The 15230-nt window shown below is 33.1% G+C and overlaps 1 long non-coding RNA gene across 1 annotated transcript in view; it reads left to right on the forward strand.

The window, feature by feature from the left end:
- The window catches only part of LOC105488648 (uncharacterized), a 66184-nt gene extending 63600 nt beyond the window's left edge, over positions 1-2584 (forward strand). The window contains exon 3 of the long non-coding RNA XR_011620862.1: positions 2553-2584. This is a non-coding gene — a long non-coding RNA (uncharacterized lncRNA). The remainder of the gene's footprint in view (positions 1-2552) is intronic.
- The last annotated feature ends 12646 nt before the right edge of the window (positions 2585-15230 follow it).

Genomic DNA, 15230 nt, shown 5'->3' on the forward strand with positions numbered 1-15230 from the left:
GATGAATAGGCAAGTGAGGTCACCAGTAGAGTTGGGTGTGAAAGAAGCGTCCTTGGGCCGCAAAGCCTACTGTTGTACTAATTAGTGTAAATGTTGCAGATGGCTGTGAGGTCTAAGAATATCAAATGTTAATGAACTTAATAAGCAGAATAGAATTTTTAGGTTAAAAATTAGATAACTGTGTCGATAAGCTTGGAGATTTATTCCAAAGTGGGGCTATAGAAGCGCACAGACATTAAAACGGGAAGGTGGATGATTGACTAAGGTGTATAAATGTAGAATAGGTTTCTATGTAATATAAACATAATAAGTCTGCCAGAATATTTCTTTTAAGCATATTCTACACTTACAGAGTAGGGCAGAAAGTGGGAGTGTGGAGTGAGGAGAGACAAATACTAACAGACACAAATGGGATCACAACATTTCCTAATGCAGTCCTAAGAAAATGCTCAGCCAGTTCATACATAAACTGTGGGTTACTTTGTTTTTTATTAACCGCTGAATATTTTTAAGGAAGGTATATTAATTATTTTTAATATTAACAACAATAAAGCCTTAGTATATACATTATATTTGCCTACCACAAATCTGCACAGTTTAAATACGGTTTTTTTTTTTTTTTTTAACTTTTGTCTGGATTGATATTAATTTAATATGATAAAACTTGAATCATTTGCTGTTCAGAAAAGTTGATTGAAAATACTTTTCAAAATATGAATTTCATGGGAATAAAAACAGAAAGCTATTCATAAATAAATGATATATCTATAAAATATGCATTGTATTGCAAAAGGAAAGAGGATGACATGAAAAATAGTAACTTGAAGGAGGAATGATGCATGAAACTTTCAACTGTTTGAACCAACAACATTTACATTAAGATCTAGAAAATAAGAAACTTCTGGATAGGCAACTAACTACTAGCAATTTCTTTTCTTTTCTTTCCTCAATGAATTTCTAAGTGAACATTAATCTTAAATTTTAAATAATATGCTTAGGTCGAGAACACTAAATATACCGACTAGGATAATAGCATGTAAAGGTGAAATAGATAATATATGTAAAATCTCATCTACTATAATCTTTTTTTTTAATGATCTCATGTCTCATTCATCCTTTTTTAATTTTTGAGATTTTTTTTATTGATACATAATATATGTACACATTTTGGGGTCTATATGTGATAATTTAATAAGTTCATATAATTTGTACAAATCAAATCAGGGCAAACGAGATATATACCACCTTAAATATTTCTCATTTCTTTATACTGGAAACATTTAAATTATGCTCTTTTAGCTATTTTGCAGTACATAATAAATTATTGTAAACTATAGTCATCCTATTTTTCTATGAAATACCAGGTCCTGTTTCTTCTATCAAGCTATATATTTGTGCCCATTAATCAACCTCTCTTCACTTTTCCTCCCCCCACCCTTCCTGGCCTCTGATAACCACCAATCTATTCTCTGTCTTCCTGAGATTCATTATTTAGCTCTGGAAAATAAGTGAAAACATTCAATATCTGTCTTTCTGTGCTTGGCTTACTTCACTTAACATAATGACCTCCAGTTTTATCAATGTTGGTGCAAATGACAGAATTTCATTCTTTTTTATGGTGAATAATATGCTATTTTGTGTATATATTTGTATATATAGGACACATAGTCTTTATTACATTACCTGTTGATGAACAGTTAGGTTGATTTCAGGTTTTGGCTATTGCAGATTGAGCTGCAATAAACGTGGGAGTGCAGATATCACTTTGATATATTGATTTTTTTTCTTTTGAATATATACACTCAGTAGTATAATTTCTGGATCATATGGTGGCTCTATTTTTAGCTTTCTGAGAAACCTCTATATTGTATTCCATAGTGGCTCTACTAATTTACGTTCCCATCAACAGTGTATGAATGTTCCTCTTTCTCCACATTCTTGCCAGCATTCCTTATTCCCTGTTGTTTTGATAAAAGCCATCTTAACTAAGGTGAGATGATATGCAATTGTGGTTTTGATCTGCATTTACCTGGTGATTAGTGGTGTTCAGCATTTTTCCACATACCTGTTGGCCATTTGTATGTCTTCTTTTGAGAAATGTCTATTCAGATCGTTTGCCAATTTTTAATCAGATTATTTGTACTTTTTGCTATTGAGTTGTTTAAGATTCATATATTCTGGTTATTAATCCCTTCTTTACAAATATTTTCTCCTATTCTGTGGGGTGCCTCTTCACTTTGTTAATTGTTTCCTTTGTTGTACAGAAGCTTATAGAACTCGATATAATTCCGTTAGTCTGTTTTTGCCTTGGTTGTCTGTGTTTTAGGGGTCTTACACAAAACACTTTTGCCCAGACCTATGATCAGAAGCATTTCCACAAAGTTTTCTTCTGATCCTCTCATAGATTCAGGTTTTAGATTTATGTCTTTACTCCATTTTCATTTGATGTTTATATATGGTGAGAGATAAAGGTTTAGTTTCATTCTTCTAGATATGGTTATGTGGTTTTCCCGGCACCATTTATTGATGAAACTATCCTTTTTCCATTGTAGGTTCTTGGTGTTTTTGCTGAAATGAATTGGCTGTAAATAGGTGAGTTAACATCTAGATTTTCTATTCTGCTTTATTGGTCTATGTGTCCATTGTTATGCCAATACCATACTGATTTTATTACTATGGTTTTGTATTTTATTTTGAAGTCTGGTAGTGTAATGCCTTCAGCTTTGTTCTTTTTGCTCAGGATTGCTTTGGATATTCAGTACCTTTTACGGGTTCATATAAATTTTAGGAATATTTTTTCTATTACTGTAAATAATGTCATTGGTACTTTGATAAGGATTGCATTGGATTGATAATTGCTTTGGGTAGTATTGATTCAGGAATTAAGAAGTTACTTAGGCAGATAGTGAGGGTCCAGAAGTCCTCAGTAAGGTTTTCCTTTTAATTAAAAGCAGCCCCCCAAAATTTTCCTTTCTAACAAAGAGCAGCCTGTAAAGTCGAGTTGCCGACATAGATGCCTGCAGTTGTGCCAATCATGTTCAAGATGGCAGCTCCATCTTCCCATCTCTTTGTCAGCCACCTGTACAGTAAGGAGCAGACAAGATGACACTGGTCAACTGGAAAGCTCATTTGGATAATAAGATTAAGCTGGGGTGGTCAGCCTTCCCTGCAAGCTACGTAAACGTCATACCTGATTGAACCAATCTGTGAACCCTATGTAAATCAGAAACACCTCCTCAAGCCTGACTGTAAAATCCAGCACATCTGCTGCGGCCAGTCTTTTCCGCTCAGCAGTTCCCTCTCACTACAGAGAGAGCTGTTTGCATTTCTCTTTCTTTCTTTCTTTTTGCATATTAAACCTCTGCTCCTAAACTCCTCGTGTGTGTCTGTGTCCTAAGTTTTCCTGGCACGTGAAGATGAACCCCAGGTACTTACCTCAGACAACGTAGCCGCTTCAGTACTGTTATTTTGACGATATTAATTCCTTCAATCGTGAGCATGAAGTGTTTTTCCATTTTTTTGTGTCATCTTCAGTTTCTTTCCTCACTGTTTTATAGTTTTCCTTGTATATATCCTTCACTTATTTGGTGATATATGTATATGTGTGTGTGTGTGTGTGTGTGTATCTATATATATGTATCTCCTGTGCCTTGTCTCTTCAGCTGGTTTTCCTAGCAAGATTTTCCTACATTATCATTAGATAGTAATAGTATATGTAAGATGAAAACATGAAAGTAAGTGTACAGTCTATCAAATTAGAGTAAATATCTCCAGTAACATATAAAAAAGACAACACGGGGGCATATAAAAAGCTTTTATTTATATATATAAATTTATACATATATTTATATATAAATATATATTTTATATAAATTTATACATATATAAAAATATATATAAATGTTTGCTTTATATACTTGGTTGCTATGATATTCAGTGCATAAATACATATAATTTTTATATATCCTTGCTGAATTGTTCCTTTTGTCATGATATAGTGACTTTCTTTGTATTTTTTTCAGTCTTTGACACATTTTAATTTTATCTGATGTAAGTATAGCTAGTCTTGCTCGCTCTTTTTTTGTTTTTTGTTTTCCATTTGCTGGGAATATTTTTTTCCTTTTATTATTATTATTATTTTTTTTACTTTCTCATATGTGTGTCTTTATAGATAAAAGGGGTTTCCTGTAGCCAGCATGTAGTTGGGTCTTGTTGCTTTATACATTCAGCCACTCTATGTCTGTTAATTGGAAAACTGAGTCTATTAACATTCAAGTTTCTTATTGATAAATAAGGAGTACCATGTTGTTTATTTTTGGGTTGTCATATAACTCCTCTTTCTTTCTTTCATTCTTACTCTCTTCTTTTGTAGTTAAGTGATTTTCCCTGGTAGAATGTTTAATTTCTTACTGTTTTAATAAAATACATGTACAGGTTTTTGCAATGTGATTTTCATGAGGCTTAGGAAAAAACATCTTATAGATGTAATGAGTTATTTTAAAGAGGTCACAACTTAGATCACAAGGAATAGAAACAAAGAAAAAAAATGAATAAAAAGAAACAATGAAAAAAAAAAACCTGTGCATTTCAACATCATGTCCCATACATTCTGATTTTATGTTGTCTCAATTTACATATTTTTATAATGCCTACTCTAAGTAGGTTACTGTAGCTATTATTGTTTCCAATTGATCTGTCTCCTGCCAGAGAATTGACCATGATGGAGAGGCTGGTTGTCCACCTCAATCTCACTCTTTTCATTGTAGTAACCATGAGTTGGGAAGGAAGTTTTCCTGAGTTTGATGCTGAGCAGTTTTGGAGGAGGAGTGTTTTGGACATGGTAGTCCAATTCTTCTACCTTCTGCTTATTCTTTTTTTCCTTTTCTATGGCCCCAAGAACTACCTCCACTTCATATTTGAGTTCAGGGATACTGCTGGTGATAATCTTGGCACTGTATTATTGGTTTGGGTTTTCTGTGGTGGTGAGTGAAGCCAGCTTGGTTCCACATTGCTATTTGGAATCAAAAGCCCCATTCCACCTTTTTATCAGCAACCTAAATTCATTTTGAGGAATCCAACATAGTATATAGATTTAGAGAAATATGAATCCAACTATCTACCCTCGCTCCATGGAAAACAAAAGGTGTCTTGGAGAAATTCTATGGTGCTTCTTCTCACACTCCTGGTATAGTCAAGGCAAAGGCACATTCAACCAGATACTTGACGATGATCTTGAGAGGATGATGGGGATCATTTTTGCTAGTACAATAGATTACACACACAGCTCCTGTTATGTGGTTGTTTCTTCCTACCCTCCTGAGCTGCCTCAATTTCATGTAATTTCCAAATCTGATTTTTCAGCCTTATCATTCAATTTCAGAGCTTTTAATCGATATATAATAATATCCACTTTGGTAAGATAGCCAGAATCATAATTTCCCTTGCTTGTACACAAATAATAATTTATATTTCTGGCTCACAATATTTCTGCCTATGTGCTATGGCAAATGCTATTTAAGAGCCTCCACATATTTACAGATATACATAAATGAAAAGCATATATTTTGTATGTAATACTGAGAAACAAAATTATTTGAATAAAAGGTGTTTATTTATTTATTTTTTTAGGAATCACTTCTCATGATTTTGGATAAGCTAAAAAAGAACAGGGTATCAAAGAGAATAAATATTGAACTTAACATTTAAGATATCAAAATTAATATTGTCATGGAGTATTAATAATACATCAAATTTCCCTTAATAGCAATAATGACAACAATAACGACAAAAATAAAATATGATTTTTGCCAAATATTAAGTCAAAAACTATAGTTATATTAAATTTCCATATAAATTACTTGTAAAGCAATGATGTACTTTGCAAAATACGTACAAATCACAATCCACAACAGTGAAAATATTAACAGTCAGCCAGGGATATAACTTTTACGGATTTACATAAATTCTGCATTTTCATGTATGTATCTGTCAAGAAGGCCACATCAATAATTTATGAATAACATATGTTCTTAAATACCAACAATTAACAGATGTCATTATAATACTAACAATTACCAATAATGCAAATGACATGTCTCTTTTATTACACATATAACTTCCACCATTTACTAGTAAAAATAATCATATTATATAAAAGTACAATATTCAATATTAAATAAAGACTTACTTTTATAACTTTGATTTCAGCAAAGAGAGTTGAGTCTCTCCCTTTATTTTCCTATTGTTCTATCAGCCTTGTTCTTTCATTGCCTTACATGCTCCAGAATTATTTATACAATCTCCTGTGTCTTGTCTCTTCAGCTGGTTTTCCTAGCAAGATTTTCCCACATTATCATTAAATAGTAATCGTATATGTAAAATGAAAACATGAAAGTGTACAATCTATCAAATTAGAGTAAATATCTCCAATAGCATATAAAAAAGACAACACAGGGGCATATAAGAAGTTTTATTTATGGAGAAAATGGTCAGAGAGGTCACAGCCTTAATGTTGAATAGTATTTCATTTGAAGCTGAAAGGCATAGGAGAATATTCTTTTTAGTGCATTGTAATATTAGTAAAACCAGTAACAGGGTAAAAGTAAAACTGAAGTCTAAGTGCTACCTATGGAAATACATCTATAAAAATGATAGTGGTACAAGATTGAGGAAAGTTTGACCACTAAACAAAGTAGGTTTTATTTTATAATGTAAGCCATGGAAACTCTGGAAACTCATTTTATCAATGTCTTCTTCCTTCGCATGTTGCTTCTCCCTTCTCACCCTCCTTGGATAATGCTAACAACTCTCAAAATATCACTTTGAGCTTTCTCATTCCCCACTGAAAACCAGCGAGATGAAATAAAGAGATGTTCTGCCATGAAGGGAGCATGCAAAACAATATTGTTAAAGAAGTTGCCCTCTGCTTGATTCCCTCTTGAAGCTCAATCTGGTCAAGCCACACTATACACTGTTTACATTTTTCATAGCATGGTAAAAATACTTTATTTTACTATATATCCAGACAACAATGTAAGAAAATAATATAATCAATAAAATCATAGTCTATTTTAGTAGGAATGTGTGTGTGGTTATTTATTATATTTATCCACGGTCACAAAAGTTGGAACTCAGAGTAATGTTTCTGTGAGTATGAAAAATGTCAATCGAGTAATATTAACTACTACTAACATTGATTCTCTGCACTATTAAATAACATCAAATATAGAAAATAAATCTCTTTTAGTAGAATTAAAATACATGAATGACCTTATTTCAAAAAGATGTGTTTGATTCTGCATTTAAATAAGTTGTCCATATACTAGTAACTTCAATTAAATATGTAATATTGTCTTAATGATTATTTTTATTTTATAATCAAGTGTGGGATTTTAAGCTCTTCAGTTACATAACTACATTAGATACAATTAATTATAGACTACCTACAATGGAGTGTGCAAATGAAAGCTTCTATTCACTCATTTATTCATAAAATATTTAGACTTGCTGTTTGACAAATGCTGCCATATGAACTATGGATACAGGGTACATATGATAGGCTAAATACCTATTCTTATGGATTTTTATTTTATAACCTTATGTTTTCTTGTCCTTATACTTCTTTATATCCAAATATATATGCATATTATTATAATGTTTCTCAGGAAAAATGACCTAGCATTTTGAAATGCATTTTTGTTTCATAAAGACTGTAAAAATGTTGCTTTCTATAATATAAATCAATCATAGAAAGAACCTTTCAAATACTCCACCATCAAGATACCTCTGTATTCCTTTTTTTTGACGTTCTTATTACTTTTGAACCCTTGGATTTCCATATATATCTTTCCATTATAAAATTATACAATGTTATTTGTACGTACTCTGTACTCGTATTTTCCTTCTCCAACAGAGTAGCACAACAGGTGCCACAAATCTATTCCTATGACTACTGCCACTACTAATAGAATAATAATTATTATCATAATAATGACAAATTCACTAACCTTTTCTATAATCACCTTCAGTCCGTTTAGTTAAAGAAGATTTGCCAACGCTACAGAATGATCAAAAACTGACTGACAGTGCATTAGAAACTTTATAGAAGCTGCCTATCTCAACCTAATATTTTATAACTTTTTCCAGGGTGGTCTTACTCAGAAATTCAATCCTGCTTGATGGAGGATGCTAGTAATACCACTTAAAAAGGGAAACAATGTCTTCCATCTTTCAAATTGTCTACATTACAACACTTTACAAACATACCTAGCTTTTATTGTGCTCTGCTTTACTGTGTTTCACAGATACAGCATTATTTCTTCTTAACAAACCGAAGGTTTGTGACAACCCTATATCAAGCAATTCTATCGGTGCCTTTTTTTTTTTTTCCAACAGCATGTGTTTGCTTTGTATCCCTGTGTCACATTTTGGTAATTCTGATTATATTTCAAACTTTTTCATTGTTAGTATATCTGTTGTGGTGAGCTGTGATCAGTGATCTTTGTTGTTACTCTTGTAATTGTTTTGGGGCGCCACAAACTGTGCCCATGTAAGACTGCAAACTTTATTTTTCAGTGCTATGTATTCTGACTACATCATTGACTAGAAATTCCCTTCTCTCTCTCCTTCTTCCCGGGCCTTTCTATTTTCTGAGACACGATAATACTGAAATTAAGCCAATTAATAACCCTAGAGTGACTTCTAAGTGTTCAAGTGAAAGAAGAGTCTCATGTCTCTCACTTTAAATCAGAAGCTAAAAATAATTTAACTTATTAAGGAAGGCGTGCCAAAAGCCAAAATAGGCTCAACGTTAGGCTTCTTGCATTAACCAGTTAGCCAAGTTGTAAATGAAAAGGAAAAGTTCTTAAAAATGATTGAATGTGCAACTCTAATGAAAATGTTCATGATAAGAAAGTAAAATAGCATTGTTGATGAACAAAGTTTTTGTTGTCTAAATAGAAGATTAAACTGGTCATAGCATTCCTTTAAGCTAAAGCCTAATTCAGAGCAAGACCCTAGCTCTGTTCAATTCTCTGAAGGCTGAAATAAGTGCGAAAGCTACAGAAGCAGAGTCTGAAGGTAGCAGAAATTGGTTCATGAAGTTTAAGAAATAATTTGTTTCATAACATAAAAGTGCAAGGTGAAGCAGCAAGTGCTGATGGAGAAGTTGTAACAAATTTTCCTGAAGATCTAGCTAAGGCAATTGGTAAGGGTGGCTACACTAATCAGCAGATTTTTAATGTAGACAAAACAGCCTTCCATTGGAAAAACATGCCGTCTAGGACTTTTCATAGCTGGACAGAAGTCAATGACTAGCTTCAAAGCTTCATAGAACAGGTTGACTCTCTTACTGGGGGCTAATGTGGCTGGTAACTTTAAATTGGAGCCAGTGCTAATTTGTCATTCTGAAACTCCTAGGACCTCTAAGAATTACACTAAATTTACTTTTCCCTTGCTCCATAAATGAATCAACAAAGCCTGGATAACATCTTTTTGCAGCATGATTTGCTGAATATTTTAAGCCCACTGTTGAGAACTACTGCTCACAAGAGAAAGATCCCCTTCAAAATATAAGTGCTCATTGACAATGCACCTTTCTCACCAAAGAGCTCTGATGGGGATGTACACAGAGATTAATGTTGTTCTTATGCCTGCTAACAGAATGTAAATTCTGTAGCCCATGTATCAAGGAGCAGTTTCGAAATCCAAGTCTTATTATTTAAGGAGTACATTTGTAAGGGCCTAGTTGCCACTGATAGTGATTCCTCTATAGGATATGTGCAAAGTAAATTAAAAACCTTCTGGAAGAATTCACCATTTTTGATGCCACTAAGATCATTCAGGATTTATGGGAGGAGGTCAACATAATAAGATTAATAAGAGTTCAGAGAAAGTTGTTTCTCATCTTCCTGGATGACTTTAAGGGGTTCAAGACTTCGGTGAAGGAAGTAACTGTAGATGTGGTGAAAATAGCAAGAAAACTAGAATTAGAAGTGGAGCCTGAAGATGTCACTGAATTGCTGCAGTCTCATCAGGTATTTCCTGATGTTATTTTTCATATAATTTGACTACTAATTTTTAACTCTTTGCTAGTTATTTATCCACATAACCAAAAGTGCATTTCTATTTCAAAACAATCTAAGAGTATTTTCCTTGTTGACTCCTACTCTGTCACATCTAATAGTTAAATTTAGGTAATTTTCCTTTGAACATAAATTTGAACTTATTATATTGTATTCCCTCTATTATGCACTTTTTGGCATCAAAGGAGAAAGGACACCTCATCTGTAAAATTACTGAACCCATGAGCTTCTTGTGCCTCACGTTGCTGAACTCACATAACTGTGGAATGAGATATGAAATTTATTTTATCAACCCTGTGGTTCACGAACCATGTCTAGTTTCCCAGATTTCCCACACTGAAATTCTCAATAGTGGGATAAAATCTTAAGTTAACTTGAATATGCTAGCATTTGCGTGTCAACAATCCTCTATAGATCTTATTCTCGAGGAAAGCTAAGGTATGTATGAAATTTGTTTTCTGGGAAGGGAGACATGGGGGAAAGAATGAAACAGAGCTAGTTTTGAAGTACAAGATGGAGAGCAATGTTTTCATCACTACTATTCTATCTCTCTACATGTTAATAACGAAGAAATTTATATATCTACTCACTGTAACAGGGAAGATTCTCGAAATTATAATTGCTGTTCTAGAAGTTTCAGTCAGTCACACGACCCTAAATCTTTTGCATGCATATTTTTGCACCAGAAGTCCTTGGGGCCAGCAAACCTTTGGATTGGTGAATGATGTAAGAATTACACAGCTCAAGGAGAACCTCCAAAAATATGAGTACATCAGAGAGCTTGTAAAACAGAAAATATTTTTGGTATCTGAGTCCTCTTGAAGGTGGTTGTAGGTGATAGGATTAGAGATCTAAGCACAATATAGATATTTATTTCCCTCATACATTATGAAAATCAGAGAAAAGTAAGTCTCACAAAGCACACCATGCCAAAATAGACTAACTCCAAATTAAAGCAGAAAAAGTTCATGTAATCAAAAGAAAATGTGAGATTGGCCCCTCTGTTGGTAGCTTCCTGTAGCTTCAGAGAGAGCCGGAGATTAGATGTAATTCAAATATTTCCAGGCTCCACATTTAAGCTGTCCATACCAAAATATCGGTCAGAACTTGGCCACACTTCCCAATGGATTCCATGGTTCAGATGAGGAAGACGTCTGGCAACTGAAGGGCAAAGTGGGATTAGCAGATTCTTTAGGTAAAATAAATATAGAGGCCAGTGTACTAAAGATATCAGTGCAGACCAGGGAAGGTAATGATAATCTAAATATAAAATTCTAAGAAATTATTTAACCCCAAGACTTAGGGTTAGAAGGATAAGGAGGAGAGAGCAATACTGAATGAACTAAAGATTAATGCCAAACAAGTCAATTTAAACCCTGAAATAACATTTTAAATCTCAGAATTGGAGTAAGGAAATACATTGAAATTGCTAGATTAAGTTATCTTGCTAGGGAACTGAGCATGAACTAAAGTTTATTATATAACCACAAATAAGGTGCTTCTCTTCTGTGAACACCTGAGTTTTTTTTGTGGGTCACAAACATTTCTACACTCTGTTTTTCAATTTTATTTGGGATTGTTCTGTCCTTTAAAATTTCCCTCTGATTCTTGCTCATTTAACCTCTACAGAAACTCATTGCTCTCCAGCTGCATGATGCATTAGCTATAACACTCTGATTCTGCCTATTCCTCTCAAAAAATACCTTGTTCTGGACCTTTCTTGCCCTTCATCATAATTGCATTTACTCCATCAAAATTTACATGCCCTGTGTGCCATTATTTCTGACTAAGAAAAAAAAATGCTAGCATCAATCAATTCCAAACCTGCCATATAAATAATTAAAAAGGTACCAGAGTTACTTACCCTAGAATACCCTAGATGTGGCCTTTAGATATTTAGACAGCAGTTATTTTGAAATGGAATTTGATAAGGTATCTTCAATTGAAAATTGCAACATTATATCGGCACTTAGGACTTAAAATGTAAAGAGGTATCATTAAACCTACTTCAGGACTAAGAAATGCTAGAGAACCCACTAACATTGTCTTATTCAATACACTTTCCACTGCCTACATGTAGGTATGATGCCTTGAAGTGTGGCAAATATTAATAAGGATCTAAATTGTTAATTTTATTTGACATGCATTAATTTCTACTTTAAAGACAGAAACATTATAAAATATTTAATAAACACAAACTTACTGTCTTGTTCACACTATATTTTATTTAAACTATTTCATTGTATATGATAGTATGGTTTTATTACACTCAGACTGGCACTTACATTTTTCTGGTAGTATACACATAAGTGCAATCATGCACCACATAACAACATTTTGGTCAATGATGGTCTACATATACAATAGTGGTCCCATAATATTAAAGCTGAAACTTAATTTTACTTAGTAACATCTTGATGATTCTCACCCTGTATTGGCATCTGCTAATATGTGTGTTTGTGTTTTAGTTTTTAAGAAAAAAGTTTTAAAAGTAAAATAAACAAATAGTTTTAAAATATAAAAAGCTTATAGAATAGAAACATAAAGAAAAACCTTTTGTTGATGTATAAAGTGGTTGTGTTTTAAATTAGGTGTTATTATAAAATACAAAAAGTTAATTAGAAAGTTTATTAAAAATTACAGCAAGCTGGCCTGGCGTGGTGGAACACGCCTGTAATCCCAGCACTTTGAGAGGCCGAGGCAGTGGATTGCCTGAGGTCAGGAGTTCCTGACCAGCCTAACATGGTGAAACCCCGTCTCTACTAAATACAAAAAAATTAGCCGGAGTTGTTGGCACATGCCTGTAATCCAAGCTACTTGGGAGGCTGAGACAGGAGAATCGCTTGTACCTGGGAGGCAGAGGCTGCAGTTAGCCGAGATCGTGCCATTGCACCCCAGCCTGAGCAACAAGAGCGAAATTCCGTCTCAAAAAATAAATAAATAAATAAATAAAAATTTAAAAAGTAAAAAGAAAAGAAAAAATTACAGCAAGCTAAGTTCAATTTGTTACTAAATAATTAAAAATATACATTATAGGCTGGGCGCGGTGGCGTACGCCCATAATCCCGGCACTTTGGGAGGAGGCGGGTGGAGCACGAGGTCAGGAGATCGAGACCATCCTGGCTAACACGTGAAATCCCGTCTCTACTAAATATACAAAAAATTAGCCGGGTGTGGTGGCAGGTGCCTGTAGTCCCAACTACTCGGGAGGCTGAGGCAGGAGAATGGCGTGAACCTGGGAGGCGGAGCGTGCAGTGAGCCGAGATAGCACCACTGCACTCCAGCCTGGGCGACAGAGCAAGACTCTGTCTCAAAAAAAAAAAAAAAAAAAAAAAATTAAACTTAGTGTAGCCTTAGTGTATCTAGTGTTTATAAAGTCTACTGTGTTTATAAAGTCTACAGTAGTGTGAAGTTCCTAGACCTTCACATTCACTCACCACTAACTCCCTGACTTACCCAGAGAAAATTTCAGTCCTGCAAGCTCCATTCATGGTAAATTTTTTATACAAGTGCAGCATTTTTTCTTGTGTATAGTTGTTCATTTTACCCTATAATGATTGTTTTTATTTCGTGCATCAGTTGTAATGCTGTCTTTTTCTGATATCTGATTTTATTTATATGAATTCTTTCATTTTTTTCATAGTCTAACTGCCAATTTTATTTTTCCGAATATCCAACTCAATTATTTTATAAAAATTATTTTTCTGTTCTCTATTTATTTAGCCTTAACCTTTATTGTTTCTTTTCTTCTCCGCATTTGTGGCATAGTTTGTCTTATTTTCTAGTTCTTTAAGGTAAGATTAGGTTGTTTATTTGATGTCCTTCTTTAATGTAGGTATTTATCATGATAAACTTCTCCCTTAGAACTACTTTTGCTATATTTCATAATTTTGGTACATTTTGTTTTTATTTTAATTTAAGTTATTATCTAATTTCCCTTTTGATTTCTTCTTTTACCCATTGATCACTCAAGAGTACGTTGCTTTATTTTAACATATTTGTGAATTTACAATATTTCTTCTTCTATTGATGTCTTAATTTTATTCAATTGGGGTTAAAGATAGTTGGTATGATATCAGTCATCTTAAATTTCTTAAGACTTGTTTTGTGATGTAATGTAATTTATACTGGAGAATGATCAGTGTGTGCTTGTGCAGAATATATATTTTGCTGCTATTGAGGAGAATGTTCTGTATATGCCTGTTAGGTCAATTTGTTCCTATAATGTTGTTCATGTCCACTTTTCTTTATTGGCTTTCTGCCTGGATATTCTAGCTATTATTAAAAGTGCATTATTAAAGTTTCTTATTATTATGTTATTGCTATCTATTTTCCTTTTGGTTCTGTCAGTGTTTGCTTTACGTATTTAAGTTCTCTAGTGTTGGTAACAAATATAATTTTTATATATTCCTGGTTGATTGACTCATATCATTATAAAATGCCTGTCTCATGATAGTTTTTCTTTCTGTCTTTTTACTTTAAGTCTATTTTCTCTCATATAAATATCACCATCTCTGGCTGTTTTTTGGTTACCATCTTCATGGACCATTTCTTTCATCTCTTCTTTTTCAGCCTTTGTGTGTCCTTAAATCTAAAACAATTCTCTCATAGATAACATATAGTTGGGTCTTAGTATTTTTTTTTTTTTACTTTATTTATATTCAGCCACTCTAAGTCTTTTAAATGAGAGTTGAATCCATTTACATTTAAGATAATTATTGATAGAGAAAGATATTCTACTGCCATTTTGTTATTTTTTTCTCATTGTAATTCTTGTATCCCTTTCCTGTCTATCTGCCTTTGTATTTAATTGATTTTCTTTTGTATCGATGTGCTTTGATTTCTTTATCTTTGTGTGTGTGTGTGTGTATTCTGTAAATATTTTCTGTGTGGTTGCCATGGGGATCACATAAAATATCATTTTCTATAGTCTATTTTACTTGATACATTAATCTCATACAAAAGCTGCAGGTTTACTTTTTCCCAATCCCATACATTTGATATTGATGACAGAATTTATACCTTTCTATGTCTTTTCCCTGAACTTATTTTTATACTTATATTTATTAATACTCTTGTTTTTTAGCTTTAATATCAGAATTAAAAGTAATTTAATCACTACTATTACATATTACAGTATTCTTTGTA

Source organism: Macaca nemestrina, chromosome 3 (assembly GCF_043159975.1).
Source record: "Macaca nemestrina isolate mMacNem1 chromosome 3, mMacNem.hap1, whole genome shotgun sequence".
Taxonomy (NCBI): domain Eukaryota; kingdom Metazoa; phylum Chordata; class Mammalia; order Primates; family Cercopithecidae; genus Macaca; species Macaca nemestrina.